This window comes from Plodia interpunctella, chromosome 16 (genome assembly GCF_027563975.2).
Source record: "Plodia interpunctella isolate USDA-ARS_2022_Savannah chromosome 16, ilPloInte3.2, whole genome shotgun sequence".
In the NCBI taxonomy this organism is placed as follows: Eukaryota; Metazoa; Arthropoda; class Insecta; order Lepidoptera; family Pyralidae; genus Plodia; species Plodia interpunctella.
Window position 1 is genome coordinate 8820048 of NC_071309.1, and position 17495 is coordinate 8837542.

At 36.0% G+C, this 17495-nt stretch overlaps 1 protein-coding gene and 1 long non-coding RNA gene across 3 annotated transcripts in view; both read left to right on the plus strand.

Annotated features, from left to right (window-relative positions):
• Positions 1–425: 425 nt before the first annotated feature.
• LOC128676592 (uncharacterized) lies at positions 426–3236 on the plus strand. Its single transcript, XR_008405435.2, has 3 exons — positions 426–513; positions 1248–1406; positions 2801–3236. It is a non-coding gene; the product is annotated as an uncharacterized LOC128676592 (long non-coding RNA).
• A 4620-nt stretch (positions 3237–7856) lies between these two features.
• Positions 7857–17495, plus strand: part of Msp300 (Muscle-specific protein 300 kDa) — a 168795-nt gene continuing 159156 nt past the window's right edge. Inside the window, exon 1 of one of the 2 annotated variants that reach the window (XM_053757134.1) lies at positions 7857–7959. The gene's annotated coding sequence lies outside the window, so the exon portion shown is untranslated. Of the gene's footprint in view, positions 8085–17495 lie in introns of both variants that reach the window. The other variant, XM_053757133.1, reaches the window with a different exon arrangement.

A 17495-nucleotide genomic window follows, 5' to 3' on the forward strand; every position in this document is an offset into this window, starting at 1 on the left:
AATAAATATATATATATACTAATATTGGGACAAATCACAGATTGAGCTAGCCCCAAAGTAAGTTTGAGACTTGTATTATGGGATACTAACGCAATGATACTATATTTTATAATAAATACATATATAGATAAACATCCAAGACCCGGGCCAATCAGAAAAAGATCATTTTCCATCATGACCCGACCGGGGATCGAACCCGGGACCTCTCGGTTCAGTGGCAAGAACCTTACCACTGCGCCACCGAGGTTGTCGTGATTAGGTAGTAGTACATATAGAGCGTTTTATAGAAAACTTTGTTGTGGAAAACTACCTTTTCGCGGTGGCGCCACTGGCACCGTAACTTCCTTCGATTTTTTTTTTACAGATACGCCTGTGCTACCATACTCGAGTCTGTGGATCCTTATATCACTGAGAAGATAAAGTTTCAAAAGAGACAAGAAAATCAACAAGATTGGCGAAAACTACTATCAGTGTTCAAGTTCATTGGGTCGCTGATTTCGATGAGCCATCGAAGTAAGTATGTAGTACCTAAGTAACAATTTATACGTAATTTTAACTGCTTATTTCTTTTGTTTACATAATATATGTATATAAGCAAGAAGTAATTAGGAATAATGGTTCTTCTATCTATACTGTTATTATAAAGAGGAAAGCGTTTGCGAGTTTGTATGTTTGAGGCGGGTAATCTCCGAAACTACTGAACCGATTTAAAAAATTCTTGCACCATTAGAAAGGTTCATTACTTATCCAAGATTTCTATAGGCTATATTTTATCGCAATTAAATTCCCACGGGAGCGAAGCCCCGTGCAACATCTAGTCGTTATGAAGTAGGAACTTAGTTAAATATTGTTAGAGTTCAATTACTACCTAGGTACTTACCAAATTTTTAAATCGTACTAATATTATAAACGCGAAAGTTTGTCAGGATTTATGTGCGTATGTAAATCTACTGGACGGATTGTTATGAAACTTAGTACCTACTAACAGGGTATAATAACCTGGAATATGATGTTACTTTTATTTATCGCACTTTTTATCCCGAAATTCCCACGGGAGCGGAGCCTCGGGGCGCAACTAGTGATCAATAAATCATGAATTTCTAATACGTATGTACCATAAATGTATAATGCCTTTGATTAGTCCACGTCCAAGTCACCTACCTACCTCTAAATTATATTGGAATCTTGTTGAACGAACCAAATAAAATTTCAATTGGGGGTTTGAAAAATGTACGCATGGTCTTCAGTCGGATAATTGTCACGCGCCAAGGGCCCCCAGCCACAAGGGGCCGCCTGCAGTCAGAAGGTTTTCTTTGGTCATCCTCATCAGGCAGCATACATACTGCGTGCTCGTTTTTCTGTCCATGTGCGAAACAAAAAACGTCGAAACTATTACAGCTGCATCGGTACGTGTACCTTTGTAATATTATAAATTTTGTTCATTTTCTTCTTTTTCCTGTAAGTACATTTGTATGCTATGAATAATCTTGTTTCTATTCTGTTTCTATTCTATTCTTCAGAGTAAGTATCTGTACATAACAGTGCTCCAAATTGGAGCCCCGGGCGCGGCCGAACCTTTATGCAGGGTGAATTAGATAGCTGTTGTGCCGTGTAATTTCATTTATCGAGTAGGTAGGATTTTAAACAGTATAAAATAATATAGGATTTATACTTTGAAATAATATTAATTCATTGGAGAAAACATGTGGTCGTTTAATTTGCTTTTTGTAATTCTTTTATTATATGCCTCTTGTAACGGTAAGATGTTATTTCGTTCCTTGTGAAATTTTAAAGTACTTGGTATCAACTCTCTTTGAGAATGCTGTTGCTGCGTATACTTATTATTGTTTTTCGTATTGTATTGTATTTGTTCGTTATATCCGGATGGATATGCAATAACGAACCGGATGCATACACACATCCAAAAATCCTTCCAGGTCTTTTATTAAAGGCGTTGTGTAACATCCAGGAGACAATAAATAAAATACTAATATAAAGTGGTAAGATATGTTAGGTACCTTGGGTAGATTCTTTATGCGAAGATTCAATAATATAATATTAACATTTTCTAAAAAGGTTTTCGTAAGGAGGATATCGTATTTGTTACAGTGAACTTCTTTTTAGAAGTTTAATAACTAAACTTTTTTTTATAAACTTCCTAGCGGCCCGCCCCGGCTTTACTCGGGTAAAACCAACCAACTCGAATAAAAAATTAGCCTATGTTACTCCTGAAGGTTTCGTCTATCTCTGCGCCAAATTTCACCAAAATCGACCCATTATCCTTTGTGTTTATTCATTACAAACAAAAATAGAAATCTTTTCTCTTTATAATATTAACGTATGGGTTATCTTGAAACTTCACATAGAGGATGAGATGAGAGAACAACTGTGGATGAACAACAACAACAACAAACAACAACAACAACAATGATGAGAGATCAATTTCTGTGGATCTACCTAAGGTACCGATTTAGGTACTTATATGTGTTTTGAAACATACTGTATAGTGGTCCTATTTCAGGGGGGAATCACGCATACCTTAGTATACTCAAATTGATAGACTAAATTTAAACTCAACGGACGGACGGACGGCCGGACATACAGACAGACAGACAGACAGACAGACAGACATACAGACAGACAGACAGACAAAAAACCTCATGTGGTGTAGGTAAACAAACAATCAAGGTACGGGACTTACGCTTCAGGCCCCTCTCCTAGCCTCAGGCCTCCGCCTCCTCTCACCTCCGACCTAGTAATTACTCCGAGTAATTGACCGATTATTTAAACTTATTTGCAGATGTGTGTGGCTATGCTGCTACCATGGGATGTGTTACGACCACAGCACGGACGATAAGTACAATGACTGTGGACCAAAATATATGTAATGTTGTAGAAGAATCGAGTAACGTGGCGCCCACTGTCGAGAAAGTTAAATAAAGTATAGGGTGTTTGTCTATAAAGTTAAGTAAACGACTTAATCGATTTTAATACCTTACGAACTTAAAAATTCTATTGACAGATCCTACATACCTTTTAAATTTCATCAAAATCAGACCAACGAACAGTTCGAAAGTTTGTAACGCGTAACAGATAATGTATTTATGCCTCAAGTTGATCAATAAATAATATCATTTATTTTCAGACATTTGTCCATAGAGAAAAAAAATTTTGCATTGCAATGACAAAAAATATAATTTAAATCCGTTTTCTTTTCTTTGTAGGATATACTTGTACCTATAATAAATTCGTAATTACAAAAAGTATGACGATTTTTATTTCAACCACATCGTTGTGATCCCCACGTCGTTTTGGCGATTTTGGGCATACGTTGTTTGTTTGTCATCTGTACTATTATTATTAAGAGGTAAGCATTTGTGAGTTTGTATGTTTGACGCGGATAGTCTCCAAAACTACCGAACCGATTTCAAAAATTATTTTTCTTCATAGTCGTATTCATGGCTAAGGGTCGTGGTCATTACGTGGAATGAAACACACACAACAACTTTCTTGGCATTATTAATGGAGTGGCTTGCCATTGCCTTCTCCATTTCACACACAAGTTAATAATAATCAACCAGTGTGCAGGTTTCCTCACGATGTTTTCCTTCACCGGAAGCAAGTGGTGGTCTATGAAAACTACTATACATGAGTCAGATTGGTATACAAACTCATGTGGCACGAGTAGGATTCGATCCTGGGATCTTTCGATCCACAGGCGGGCGTCTTAACCATTACACCACCACCGCTTCATTTACCGCTTCATTTGCAAATTCAAATTCAAATCATTTATTCAGAAATTAGACCTTCACAGGCACTTTTTCTCGTTAATCTTTAAATTTATAGTTATTTCTCACAAGCTAGAAACTACTGGCATTTCGGAACGACCACTGCTGAGAAGAAATGCCGAAAGAAACTCATTTGAACAGTGTTGGTCCCTATCATGCCAGATCGGCTTACCATTATTGTTTCTTACAAAAAAATTTTTTTTTCTTTTCTTTCTAATAATATATAAAAGTACATAATGTACATAGTCAAAAGGTATATCAATACAATACAATACAATACAAATACTCTTTATTGCACCAAAAAGAAAAAATACACAGAAAACAATTTGTAATAAATATAAGAAGGTACAAAGGCGGACTTATCACTAAAGCGATCTCTTCCAGTCAACCTTTAGGTGGAAGGAGACATATATATATAAAAACATTTAGGCGCAGTAAAACAAACTACCAAATATATAATTACATACACTATATATAAATAAATACATTACATACAATATACATACATATATAAGCATACCAAATACACATATACATATACATATAAATACATATATATACATACATAAATATCATTATATAGAAGGAAATACATGTACAATAAAATTAGGATACGTTAGATAGATAGTGAGACTTAACGAGTTGCTTAAATTTGGTCAGAGTCTGGGCATTCCGAATATCTAAAGGAAGAGCATTCCAAAGACGAACAGCCTGAACAGAGAAAGATTTGGAGAAAAATTTAGAATTAGCTACGGGAAATCTGAGTCTCAAGGATACCGTGCTGCGCAAACTACGAGAGGAGCTGCGATCATCACCGACAAATTTGAAACGGTCCTTGAGATAAGGTGGGAAATAGGGATTGAATAAAATTGAAAAAAGCATGGATACAATATGCAAATTACGACGAAGTCTAATGGGAAGCCAGTTTAACTGGGAACGGAACGTGGAAACGTGGTCATATTTACGAAGTCCATAAATGAAACGAATAGCGAGATTCTGCAGGCGTTCGAGTTTGTTCAGCTGTTCTTCTGTAAGGTCAAGAAAGCAGCAATCAGCGTAATCAAGGATAGGGAGAAGAAGAGATTGTGCAAGCGCAATTTTGGTGTTAACGGGCAAGAAATTACGAAGCCGTCTGAGCGAACCAAGTGTAACAAATGTCTTCCGACTAATTTCTTTCATGTGGACTGACCAAGATAAAGTTGTATCAAACACCAAACCCAAATTTCTAACGGACTCGCAAAAGGAAATGGTTTCATTGTTAAAACTTAGGGATGGCAAAGAATTCCAGTCTACGCGTGAAGTAAAATAAGGACTACCGATAATTATAGCTTTAGTTTTTGAAGGATTTACCAAAACACCAAAAGATTTACTCCAGCTAGATAATCGCTCCAAATCGTCGTTCACAATGGCAATTGAAGAAGGTAAGTCAGCTAACGACGAGTGATAATAAATTTGCAAGTCGTCAGCATACAGGTGGTAGGAAGACTGAAGATTATCAGTGATATTATTAATAAAAAGAGCAAATAACAACGGAGAAAGCACGCCACCTTGAGGTACCCCGGCCGAAATCCGGCACCACGAAGACTTTTTGTCCTCAATGCGTACGCATTGTTGACGGCCGCCCAGGTATGAACCGAACCAGTTAATAGCTGATGGAGATATGTTCAGAGTGCGCATCAGACTTAGCAGAACGTCATGATCGACAGTATTAAATGCATTCGTGAAATCTAATAAAGTAAGGATAGTCAACTGCGAATTGTCCATGGCGAGACGAAGGTCGTCAGTTATTGTTAGAAGGGCCGAGGTTGTGCTGTGTCCAGCACGAAACCCCGACTGATACACATTAAGTAGGCTATTTTTATGAAGGAAAGAGTTTAATTGTAACTGAACTAAACGTTCCAGAATTTTAGATAGGAAAGGAAGAATAGAAATAGGACGGAAGTCGGAAAATGAGGAAGGATTAGGTTTTTTAGGAAGTGGAGTAATGAAGGCAGTTTTCCACGTTGAAGGAAAGCAACCAGAGGAGAGGGAGTTGTTAAAGATTTGTGTAATAACAGGCAGGATAATATCAAGAATCGGAAGTATCATTTTGCGACTAATATCGTCGGAACCTACTGCATTAGAAGTCACTGCAGAAACACACTCTTGAACATCACATTCAGCCACTGGAGTAAAAGAAAAGGAAGAAAAGTCGGGAGGTGAAAGTGACTCGAGGTGGTTTAATATGGAAACTTTATCATTGCCACCGAAATTACTAGAAGAGGAAAAGTGCCTGTTAAGGCCGTTTATGTCAAGGTTATTTGAGATGTTGTGGTTTTTCTTTCCTACTCCCAGAGACTTTAGAAATTTCCAGACTTTGCCTGGGTCACCGTTTTCTACGGATTTATGAATGTGACGGCGTTGGGCTTCCCTGCACATCCTGTTGCAGACATTGCGAGCCTCGACGTATTTAGAACGATATCTATCAGGATCAGCTTTAAATTTTGACTTTGCACTATGCTTTTTAGCAATGCAAGCTTTTATTTCATCAGTCAGCCAGGGTGCAGGTAAATGCTTGACTTTAACTGGACGAATTGGGGCATGTTTGTCGTACAATGCTAACAACAGAGCGTTAAAAGTCGCAATTTGATCGTCAATTGAAGCAGAGTCGAAAACAGATGCCCAGTTACATTCAGCGGCATCCTCGCGCAAGGACTCAAGGTTTATGGCACCAAAATTACGCTGCAGAAGAATTTTGGACTTAAATTTTGGAGGGCGAATTTTATAGGAAAGATATAACAGATCATGGTAAGGTATCAAAACAGGTTATGATTGTGATCCGAGTGCTGATTATAATATATATATATATTGATATATATATATATATATATATATATATATATATATATATATATATATATATATATATATCGATGTGAAACACAATTAACTTACATGAAAATATATGAGAAACGAGATGACCAGTTCCCTCTGGCAGCACCCGTTCACGAGTTGACGCATGGGACAGCCATCGCGTAACTCAACCATAATAGAGGGAACCTCACGACCCGGCCCACGACGCCACCACCAGATTGACCATTTGAGTGAGCATGACACACTCGATTCCCATGACTTCATAATTACAATTCTTATTCGTCGAAATAGAAGTATAATTCAGACACTTGAAGATCACAAATCACGTACATGTTTTACAAATAAAATTTAAATGCCAAAATGCAAAAATTATTGCACTTTTAGAAATGTTATCCAAAATTGCTATAGGCAATATTTTATCTCAAAATTCCCACGGGAGCGAAGCCCCGGGCAATATCTAGTTGTGGTATATAAAAGGTCTTTATACAACGCAACGTTCATTCATCTGTGTCGGCGTATGACCAAGTTCGGCGATAGTGTGTAGCCAGCATACACTGTACTACAGTCTATACGATCACAGGGCTTCGACGCTCAACAGCTGAGGGAGCCGTATGTTGAGGTAGTCGTAGTCACAGTAGACTATAAAAGGAATTTTGTGGCCATCGTTTTCGATTTAGTCAATTGTGACATACATTATGAAAAACTACAAAATTTTCAACTAAAATCATTAGTAGTGCCACAAAGTGTGCCATATCCTGGTAAAATATTATTTTTAATTTTCGTTAAGAAATGAAAGAATTAATTTTAAGTGGCGCTAGTGTGCAGGGCGTAATCGCCAGTAAAAGGCTTGTTACGTCCCGTAAGTTTAGGCCCATGATCTACGCTGGGATTGCATTACATTAAGTAGGTAGAGCGAGTAGAGAAGATACCAACCTATAGGTAATCTGTTTTTTAAACTTTTATAATGGCATCGACAGAATTTGTAATTCCTTAAATAAAGAACGCGGGGGAGACCCAATACATGTCTGGGCTCACAAATTCAGGCGTCGCTATGGACGGAATGCAAAAACTTACAATCGACTCAATAAAAAATCGTAATTCCTATATATATACACCCGACGACCACATCTCGATGTTTTATACGCGATGTACTCACAGCTATATAAAACCGGGGAGAGAGCCAAATTCTATATTTAAAGGTGTCCGAAGTGAACCGAACGCCGCCGAACGCGCCCGCCGCCTCAGTCCAACGCTGGCCGCGGCTCCGACATTCCCAAAACCAAACGTAAGCGCGGGACGATACGTCAACGTTCACTTGGTAAGGGCACCGTACGGCATTCGAAATTCAAAATTCCTAATCTGGAACGCGCTCGTAATAAGTGAATGAACGTGCTAAAGTGACAGTGTGTAGTGTTCGTTTTTTCACCGACCCGTATTTTACTGGTAAATAAATATTAATCTTTTTTTCTTTTTTTTTTTTAAATCTGGATTGCTAACTTTGGATCAGGATCGGCTGATAAACACGTGCTGGAGCAGGAGTATTGAGTTTCAACATGTCCGCCGTTCCAGAATAATTTCACTCGTCATTCCTGTACGCGCAGTCGACTTTTTAATTTTCGCCGACATAGCGCTGCGCTGAAAGTTTTCCTAACCTTAAATTTTCCGCTTAAGATTACCGCTTTGAATGCTGAAAATCTTGAAAATACTGGCTGTAATTAAACAGCTATAAATAAGATGCTTTTAAATGAGTATGATTTTTATTGATTGAGTATGGTTTATAAGGATATAATAGAATACCTAGTAACCCGCATTGCGTCTGTGGACTATATAGGTTAGTCATATGCCGGCAAATTATGCCAGACAGAGGCTGTCCGTATTGATTTTACAGTCTTCTCGCGAGATCTAGGTAGTCGTTCTCCATTTGTTTTCCAAGCTTCGTCTTTTCATCGCGCCCCAGCCACAGAAAATTTAATATATCGAGGTATTTCAATTCTATCCATGTTCTAATTTCAAAATATTTTCCGTGAGTGTATACCAAAGACTATCCGTTGGGATACAATAATAATCATTGTTTATGATTGTTTTTCTTTCTTGTTGAATGCTAGTAGTGATTCATAATCGCACAATGTATTTGTTGAAAGTAATATTTTAAAAGGGGTAAAGCTTATAAACGTATATAATTTTTAAATGGGTAAAGTTTTTATATTTATATCATGAAAAGATAAGTTACTTTATTATTTTAAAACATAAATCGTGCGTAAATAATAGTCGTAATTAATTGAAACGTCGTCACTCGTATGCTTTAAAAAGAAAATTTAGAAAATTAAGAAATAGACTTATAAAAAAAATCGTAATATCCGATAATCGTGATATCCGATTCCGTCTTAAATCAGAAAGGCACTTTATTTTCTTTTTAAAAAAAAAATATGCTATTTGATTTTTAATTTTCGAATATTTCACGGAGCGGAATTTTATTTAAAAAAAAAAAGAAATTGATCTAAATTTGAAACAACTAAAACTGTTTCTTTTTGTTCTCGCTAAACCGCCGGAATATTTTTTATTGTTTTTATTTAGTTAAGTATTTATTTACCCATTAAAATTGATATCTTGCAAACGCATAGGTACGTCAATGCTTGGATAAATACAAAAAAATAAATTTTTCCAAGATGTTTATAAAAGTCACTTTCGGAAATTCACACATTTTGTTATATTTATTTCTATTAACGTTATTTAGATCAGCGGTCCTCAAATTTAAGGAACCCTTTTGAAAAACTAAGAATTTCAATTAGAATTCATTTTGTATTCAACTATACAATATGAATTCTAATTGAAATTCTTATTCTATGATTTAAATGACTTTGCAAAGTCAATAAAATCACTATAAAATCTTTTCTTCTTCACTTAAAAAATTCTTTCTCCGTTAGAAATTGCTATCAAATATTTTATAATAAAAATGTCATCTAAAAAGAATCACAAGTAAGATCAATCTGTACTATTATTATAAAGAGATAAGCGTTTGTGAGTTTGTATGTTTGAGGCGGGTAATCTCCGAAACTACCGAACCGATTTCAAAAATTCGAGGTAGGTTAGGTATATTTTATCTCAAACTTCCCACGGGAGCAAATGTGTTCGAAGTTTTGAAAAATTATCTTAGAAAATGAATTAAAATTCTCGTGAGAAGTACGCAACGCTGGTCTTCCGATGGGACCTTTCGAGGTACAAACAAACAATAAGTACATGTTGTAATGCTGTAAATGTAAATATTTTCGTAGAGCCCCAAGGCGTGTGGTTCCGCCCTAGGATAGGACCACTCCATATCTTCGAGAATGTCGTACGAAGCGACTAAGGGACATAAAGCCTTGGCAGCTAGGCAATAATAATTCCCAAGGAGGGTTGAGACCAGGCAGGCGGTTGTAAAATCGCAGCCGTATCTTGAAAAATTTTACATTCATTTTTAACGGGAATAGACGAAGATGACAAAGGTTTTCGTAAAGCCACAGATGCTTTGCGGAGAGCACACTTTGAGAGCCGCTGTGCTAGATCTCAGAATGTTCAGTAGATCTCAAGGTGCTAGATCCAATTTCAACCACCTGCAGCGGTTGGTTTGACCTGGATTTGTGTATGGCCATAATTCCAAAGGTATTTGTCGATCAACATTGAAATTTAAAAAAAACGCGTTGCACTCCGGGAGTGCCGTGAGGTATAAATTTTTAACGAAGTAAAAAACGAATTAACCGATTTTGATGCACCGCGAACTTAAAAATTATATTGACATATTCTACTTTTAAATTTCATCAAAATCGGACCAACGGATCAAAAGTTACCGCGTTACAAACAAACATACATACATACATATAAAAAATGTATTTTTGCCCCAAGTCTTGCGAATTTTCGATCAGGTTCACGTGTGTAACATTTTTTACCTATAACAAAAAGTGCACTTCAAAATATAGATTGTGATTAATATTAAAAAAAAAGCTATTGTTTTATACCTTACTAACTTTAGTCCGCAGCTTCGCCCACGTTTATTTCGTTCGTCCCGTTTGTGTGACCCGTGGTGTTCACAGGTTGCGGTGACCAACTTACCATCAGGTGGGTTGCACGCCTGTTTGCCAGCTTGATAGTATAAACAAAGGAAAACGTTGCCGGAAAAAGATTATCTTATCGCGCGTACCAACTCGCGGAAAAGCCAGTCGTAATCGATATAAGTATTAGTTCGTGACATCTATCAAACGCTATATTACCTATAGAAAGAGTTGCCCAAACGACAATGTTTGAAGAATAGCGTTGCGTGACTTTTTCCATAACTATTGGTGTACCCAAAAATATTGTGACATGCGACAATTCATGAAAATTCATAACCTTTAATAATAACCCGGTGACATGATTTTCTGCATTTGAACGGTAAAATTTCGCGGAAAATGGAGTTTTACGATTTTCTTAGTACAGTAAACAGCAAATATTACCTTTTGTTTTATTTGTTATACTTACATATTATAAATTCAAATTTCATCATTCAATGTAGATTCAACGAAAATGCAACGTCAAATGTTATATATTTCTATCATATTTAAAATATTCTGGAAGATATAAATCATCCATGCTTTTAAACTAAATTTACAATGGACTAGATGTTGCCCGGGGCTTTGCTCACGTTGGAATTTTGAGATAAAATATAGCCTATAGCAATCTTGGATAATGTACCTTTCTAATGGTGAAAGAATTTTTGAAATCGGTTCAGTAGTTTCGGAGATTACCCGCCTCAAACACACAAAGTCACAAACGCTTACCTCTTTATAATAATTAGTATAGAATGTGATTTAATAAATTCTGGATTTGAACGGGAATCGAACTCACACTCTTTGCCTATCCGGGAAAGTGCTTTTACCAACATCTATCCAGAATCCAGTTCAGAATTTTTTCATCTCATACAATTTAAAAACACATAGACATACTTTTCCGATTTCTTTCATAAGTACTCGTAATTCTATATGCAGTTGACTCGAGTAAAACCATAATACATTAGTACATTTAGTTCCTCTCCAATCAAATTCAAAAAGTCCCGCATCAAAATCCGTTGGGTAGTTTCAAAGATCTAAACATACATAGGGACATACAGACACCGGGAAGCGACTTAGTTTTATACAATCATGTAGTGATAAAACAGATTGCATATGCAAAATTCCGTTGTGGCGTTTCATGGTTAACACTCGCGAGGTTTTAATTGCCTTCAAGTTCACTGAATCATCTTACAAATTGGCTTACCAAGAACTGTATGAGTTCACAATATGGAAAATTGCAGGTATACTGGTATAATATACCTTTGAAATATTTTTTTATTCGGACGTATTCGCTATACAGTGTTTACTTGATAATCTTCCATAATGAACGCTTTAACTACATCATTCTTCTGCTCGTGATAAGTAAAACCAATCAATTTAACAACTGCATTCTTATTGGCATAGCGTTTTCCAATCTGTTTCCTGTCCTTTTGTTTTTCCTCCTTCTCTTATCGTCCTCGTCTTGTCTTCCATAGTTTCGATATTTTAATTCAAACCACCTATATATATATATATATATGATGTAACATTAACAGAAAGTAAGAACAAAATTAACAAAGGAATAACGAGAAATAATGATTTTTTGTTCAAGGTTTGTTTACCTTTTGTCTCAGTCCAATAGGGTACAGGTTTTGCTTTCCCTTTTCTAGCTTCCACTTTTCCTATAGATATTTCATACAGTTGTCATGTGATATTAGGTAGTGAAACCAAATTAAATCAAATCATTTTATTTGCTTAAATAGGGTAGGTAATACAATATCCACATAATGATTTAGAACAAGCGTATTTAGCCGTTGTCAACAGCGTGCAAATGTTAATAATAATATAATTAAAAAATTATAAAATGACATCAGATTAAATTAAGATAAAATGTCACTTACAATCTACATGTATGTTAATCAATGTCATTGCAATCCAAAAAATCTTTGATTGTGTAAAAACATTTATCAAGAAGCCATTTATTTAATTGTCTTTTAAAATGATTTAATGGCGCAATGACGTAATAATTCACGTATGAATTTTGGAATCTTGTTGAATATTTTTATAACCATAACATAACATTTTTTTTTATATAATGTCTATATAGTCTTTCACTCTTTCCTCGTCTTTAAAAGTGAAAGATTCCAAAACAGAAATTTCTGGAAGTATTTATTGGTGGCATTCATCATCGGTCGCGCGTTCCAGGGCTAAATCCGGAGCTTGTATCACTGGAGACCGATGCAGGTCTAAATTTAACACAAACCTCCAGCCCCAAACCACTCGGAAATATAAAAGAAGATGAAAAATATCGCTTTTACAATATCACTTTTTGATTTTTAAGCGATTACTGGAATGTTATGACGTGTGGTCAAATTTAACGTGTACAAGTAAGCAGTTGTTGATAAATTACAAGCCTTATTTTAAGCGATAGATTGCGCTTGCAGAAACCCAGCCTTATTTTAAGCGCAATCTATTGCAGAAACCCGAAAAATGATTAGAGAAATTGATTTGAAGACTTGGATTAAGAGACGTGACTAAGAGAATAATATAAATACTCAGTATGAGATGGCAGATCGCAGGGAACAGGAAAGACTTAGTAAATAAAGAGGATATTGAAAAAAATACACACATAAAGCAATTAAATGATACACAAAAAGCTTTCGGTTGTATTGTTGTTGCTAAGTAATAAATTTGTGCAATAAAGAATTTTTGTATTGTATTGTTGTCAATAAAGCAATACACAGCGATAGTTTAGGAGAAGTAAATGATAAAAAGTTCATATTACAGTTCAGCTGATACATCATCCGTTGGGATTTGAACACGAGCATAACCCTAGTCACAGTCACAGGAAGCAATTTGTGTCCGCTCCGATGGCCGACATCATGGCTCAAGGTTTTTCATCTGACACTTGTTTCCATTGACTTCGGTGTTAACCTGTACCTGGCTTTGGGCCAAGCCAGCCCTCTTGAACTTCAAACCTTCAGCCGTCGATGATAATAAAATGAGACGTAAATTTGGTTTCGAAGTTATCGTCACTGCTTTAACTTTATTTACAAGCGTTTATTTGTCTACCTTGGTGTATGTCTTTAACAAAGGCTTTTGACTTAAAGCTAATTAATTTCTCAGTTCTTAATTAATGATTGATGAAAATGAATTATATGTAGAAGCAGTTGATAATTAACTTGGTGCGAAATTCCTTGGACATTTGACTTTCGGAGTTACAAGTGGGGAGAGCCTTTGGTTATACTACAAGATTCGATAGACTACCACAGTTTCGCTGTAATACATACGTCTAGTTTAATTACTCATTATTTACTAAAGAAATGAAGACATCTTCTAAATTACCCAAAATAAGGGCAAGGTTCCCATGATAATATGTCTTCGCGTAAAATTAAAAGTCTCTTTCCGTCCTCCAATATTGGCAGAACTCCAATATAATTTATCTAACAGTTATATCTTTCAAAATATCATAGTGCAACCATCGTGCACACGTCAAGGCTAATTTTATAAACAGAGAAAATGATGGGACAGATGATATCGGAGCGGAGTTAATTTTCTATCAGGCGTTTATGAATTGTGACGTAATAGCTGGGTTTTGTATATTCTCTGTAACCTTTACTGAAGATTAAGTGATTAATCGGGATCTAGGTCAAGTAGATAAGTAGTTGGAAAGATGTATTAAATGTTACCTCTGAAAGTGTTGTAGGAATTGATAAATGAAATGCCTGCGTAGAATGAAGATATAATTACGTTAATACAGATGAATAAATAAATAAATAATAAATAAATAAATATATCAGGACAAATCATACAGATTGAGCTAGCCACAAAGTAAGTTCGAGACTTGTGTAATGGGATACTAACTCAACGATACTATATTTTATAACAAATACATATATAGATAAACATCCAAGACTCGGGCCAATCAGAAAAAGATCATTTTCCATCATGACCCGACCGGGGATCGAACCCAGGACCTCTCGGTTCAGTGGCAAGAACCTTAACACTGCGCCATCGAGGTCGTCATATCGGTCGAGGAGATGAAGCAGGAAGAAGAGTTATGATTTATATAGTATCAAGTTTAGAACAAGCTGCATAATTGAACCATAGTGTAAGTAGATCCAATTATATTAATATAATAATCATCAGTCGTAGCAGCGTTCAATTATTTTCTCATCTCAACATTGAAATGTATGGGAATAATAAATCAATGATTTTATCTATTTATGTATGTGATATATAAGTTGCTTCTTTCACGAATTATCAAAACTAGATACATTAGTATGTAGTTACTATTTTCTTCATCAGAAAGAATACCATCAAGTTAGCACGAGTATGATTGGGCACTTGGGACATCATGAAAGCTAAAAGCCCAAAAATAATCCTGCAAAGAAACGGTTCGAAGCAATGTATTTCGATGTAGGTGGGAGTTAGGCGACTAAAATTTAAAAAGACTACTACCTAAGTACAATAATGTCCACTAGTATACAAAACATATGAATATGCCAACAATATTTTTGGCAATGTAGAAAATTGTCGAAGAATAAAAATCCAAGACCTATAGCAGTGTTCACTCCTAGAAGTAACTGTATGGTCTGCCAACTAGGCATGGTGACGACCGTGCGGAGTGGAAAGGTAGGAAAGCGGCCTCTGGACTCCGACGCCCGGGAAAACGTTCAAATAAGAGGGGGAGAGAGACATCTATATGTAACTGATTACCTGTCTGTCTAATCCTCGCAGCTAACGTCATGTTCTGACATTAATCGATATCGCGCATGAGTGATGCTCACAACAGCTGCCGATGGCTATTTTTCAACATTGATCTAATCCACTCCCACGCAAACACAGAAATAACTACTTTATTGTTGCACCCTCTTAGGATCTCGTCTGTTTTGGCTTCTGCTTGTGTTATTAATGATTCGTTCCCATTTTATTTTTCCACTAGCTGCACACCGCGACGTTACCCGCGATATATCATTCGTTGTAATCATTTTAACGTATTATGCATAGTAGTACAATCTACTTTATAAAGCGCCATGAACTATCACACTTTTTGACCGCCTCCTACGGGAACCATGTACATGCGCGACAAAATACCTTTTGTATTATTCCAAGATATCACTTACCTCAATACCAAATTTCATAAAAATTACTCAAACCATTTGAACGTGACGAAGTAACATTCTCACAAACTTTCGTCTTTTTAATATTAGTGGGAAATGGGAATTTTCACGTAATCTTTCTATTTTAACTATCTTCTGGCTTCCGTTTCTATGTGACAGTATTACAGTCATAAGAAATATAATTTTCTTGGCGTTAATCCTTTCCATAGAATAAATTAAAAATCGTCGTACAGAAGCTGAAATTATAAATGCGAAAGATGGTCTATCTGTCGCGTTTTCGCGCCATATTTGATGAAATACTGAAGATTATTAAACGACCCGGACTGACCTGACCGAAATAACCAAGTCTTGCATTTTATAACAAAGATTTTCTAGTAAAGATTACGGTGATTAGGTATGTGCATAATCAAAGGATTAGTTAAACTCATAAAACTACGACAATATATACCCAATTTTGCATGAGTACAAATTTAAACGAGAGGAAAATTCGACTTTCCATTGCAATTCAGGGCGGGAATGTTGTCTATGTGATGGGCACCTTGCTTAGGATGGCCCTTAGATTAGATATGATATGTATACTAATGAGAAATAATATATAATATAACTAATAGAATATGTATACTTAGATTAGATATATATGATAGATTAGATTAGATATGTATAAGTATTATTAAATTATTTTAAGGTGCAAATGAAAATGCAAAAAAAAATCATCACTAATTTCTTCGATGAGACGAGATTTCATAAGACCTTGATCGTGCAACGATCTCTGAGTATTTTAGGTTTTATCAGCAATTACACAATAATAATTATGTTGCTATAGTCAACGACTTTTACAAGATGGCTGAATGCCTGCCAGCCAGACTTTTATTCGCAAAAAAGTAAAAAAATATACATCTTGCAGTCTGGCGGGTATCCAATGGTGCCATGAACATGATGATTTATGTAATAGATTATTGGCTTTTATGATATCCATCCTCGATGGATCCGGCCAATACGCTGGAGAAAACTGGTCTGATCATTCGGTAAAAAGAGTAGAAGTATGGAGTGAAGTACCTTTTTTCTTCACCCTTTTTTCTTCTACCGGTTAATTATCTAACTAACCGGTGTGTCTTTTCTCTTTTCGTATTTTGTTTCACTGAGCAATTTCTGATCTCTTCTACGTTTCTTTGATATTTGATTTGTTGGATATTTCGGAAGTAATTAACGTTACCTAGGTACATAAATGAAAAACATTACTAATGCCTATTTCTCGCTAAATTGAAAATATGTTTTCCCAGTTGCGTGGTTTTTCAACGACATTTCACCATTAACGCGACTTTCTGACTCTGACTTTCTGACTGTTGGTCCTACTGTTGGTCCTACTGTTGGTCCTACTGTTGGTCCTACTGTTGGTCCTACTGTTGGTCCTACCGTTGGTCCTACTGTTGGTCCTACTGTTGGTCCTACTGTTGGTCCTACTGTTGGTCCTACTGTTGGTCCTACTGTTGGTCCTACTGTTGGTCTTACTGTTGGTTTTACTGTTGGTCCTACTGTTGGTCCTACTGTTGGTCTTACTGTTGGTTTTACTGTTGGTCTTACTGTTGGTCTTACTGTTGGTTTTACTGTTGATCTTACATTTCTGCTCATATGATTCTACCCTATTAAGGTTGTACGTAGTCTCGGCCAATCGAAATCGCTACTTTCAAAGT